Source organism: Salvelinus sp. IW2-2015, linkage group LG7 (assembly GCF_002910315.2).
Source record: "Salvelinus sp. IW2-2015 linkage group LG7, ASM291031v2, whole genome shotgun sequence".
Taxonomy (NCBI): domain Eukaryota; kingdom Metazoa; phylum Chordata; class Actinopteri; order Salmoniformes; family Salmonidae; genus Salvelinus; species Salvelinus sp. IW2-2015.
In genome coordinates this window covers 31,694,900-31,696,833 of record NC_036847.1, presented here as the reverse complement: position 1 = coordinate 31,696,833, position 1,934 = coordinate 31,694,900, and the positions used below count along the sequence as shown (strand labels likewise).

The 1,934-nt window shown below is 39.2% G+C and overlaps 1 protein-coding gene and 1 pseudogene across 2 annotated transcripts in view; one reads left to right on the top strand and one right to left on the bottom strand.

Annotated features, from left to right (window-relative positions):
• LOC111966139 (rho-related GTP-binding protein Rho6-like) overlaps window positions 1-1,934 on the top strand; it is a 36,817-nt pseudogene that overhangs the window by 34,249 nt on the left and 634 nt on the right.
• LOC111966138 (voltage-dependent L-type calcium channel subunit beta-4-like) overlaps window positions 324-1,934 on the bottom strand; it is a 10,484-nt gene continuing 8,873 nt past the window's right edge. For both annotated transcript variants that reach the window (XM_023990558.2, XM_070444587.1), the window contains one exon: window positions 324-1,156. The gene's annotated coding sequence lies outside the window, so the exon portion shown is untranslated. The remainder of the gene's footprint in view (window positions 1,157-1,934) is intronic.

The following is a 1,934-nucleotide window of genomic DNA, read 5'->3' as shown; positions in this document are numbered from 1 at the left end:
AGTTAAAGTTCTGACGCTAATTATTCAGTTGAATTCCTGATAATTTAAACTTCAGCTTAAAAGTTCCAGTGGCTCCAATGAGAGTAAGCCCTAGTAAATCTATGCTTCCAGTGTCTGAGGAAACAGATCAGACTGGATCCTGCCAGTAGGAGGAGAGCTACAGTAAAGTCCTGTACTGTAGGCTGTACAGTGATACATTCTGGACAGTCTGGAATTGGTTTTAGGGAGAGTGTTCGTGTGTTGCCTAAACGTTTAGAACTTCCCTACAAATGGTTAACGTATCTCCTCAAGTACTGATGATCTTTTTGGTCATAAAAAAAATGTATATATACATTTCACGCAGACAAGCAAAAGTGTCTGGTCTGACTCCTCCTTTCTCGGTCCCTGTCTGCGATCTGTTTGGTGGATTCAATGGCAAAACTACTCTGATCTTCTGTAGATCCATTCTGTTGATACATGATAAATATACATAAGAGTTGTAGATGACAATGTGCAAGTTTGTGCTTTGATAATGTGCTTTGATGTGCTCTGATTCATACATGTTTGATTCCTCTGTGTCACTATATAACGCCTACAAAAAAACAGTTAGCTACGGAAACACAATACAAAACAGATCAGGGGAAAAAAACAAGCTATCAAGCAAGAGAAAGCGAGCAATATATGCTGTTAAGAGATCAATGGAACGCASACCGTGGGGAAAACAACGAGGATGCCACATTCCAAAAATCTGATTATACAAAGTGGATATTCTTCAAATCTGTCAAGATCTTTGTGTTCTAACAGGCCCACAATGTGGTCGCTACGGTTTTCGCTGCATAATATTTAGAAATAGTCCTTTTCGTGATTTTATAAAAGTATGTTAATTCCTAACTTCTGTTCGTATAAGCTGGTAGCGTAGCTAGCATATAGAAATCGGTGGTGGTACTTGAAGCCGTTTTTAAGTGTAAATCAGTTGATTGGTGATGATGACATGAACCTGTATTGGGGTTGACATCCATACAAGCATTTTAATCTGATTTTCACTCCAAAATATTGTCAAATACACATATAAACAATAGCCTAAATGTAGGCTAATTTTTATGGAGGGGCAATGAGGAGATTCTGAACGACGTTGACATGGAATTTTGGTCGAGTTGGATTGATCTCTTTACCACATCTATAAAGAAAGAGAAAGGTAAGGTCATTACATAGTGTATACCAGCCCAGGTGCCTGAACACATGTGAATACAGTGGTGACCACTCTGCCCAATGGGCCCTAATTCCAGCAAATACTCAGTCAAATCTTTAAATCCTGACATACAGAAAATTGTAGTGACGGAAGACACTGTGACCTATGCCACACTATGCTACAATCACTAATACGCATTACATTACACTTGTTGTTTCAGCATGTGAACTGAACCAACCCATCTGTGTCTGGGGACAGATGTTGTTCAAAAGTTTGGGGTCACTTAGAAATGTCCTTGTTTTTGCTCACTTGCTCATTTGTGCACGAGGGCCTCCCACTCCTCTTTCTATTCTGGTTAGAGCCAGTTTGCGGTGTTCTGTGAAGGGAGTAGTACACATCGTTGTACGAGATTTTAATTTTCTTGGCAATTTCTTGCATGGAATAGCCTTAATTTCTCAGAACAAGAATAGACTGACGAGTTTCAGAAGAAAGCTATTTGTTTCTGGCCATTTTGAGCCTGTAATCGAACCCACAAATTCTATGCGCGCAGATACTCAACTAGTCTAAAAGGCCAGTTTTACTTGCTTCTTTAATCAGACAACAGTTGTTCAGGCGTGTGCTATACATTAATTTCTGTTCCCAAAAAGAGTTTTCTAATGATCAATTAGCCTTTGAAAATGATAAACATGGATAGCTAACACACTTGTCATTGTGAACACAGGAGTGATGGTTTTGCTGATAATTGGGCCTCTGTAACCCTATGTAG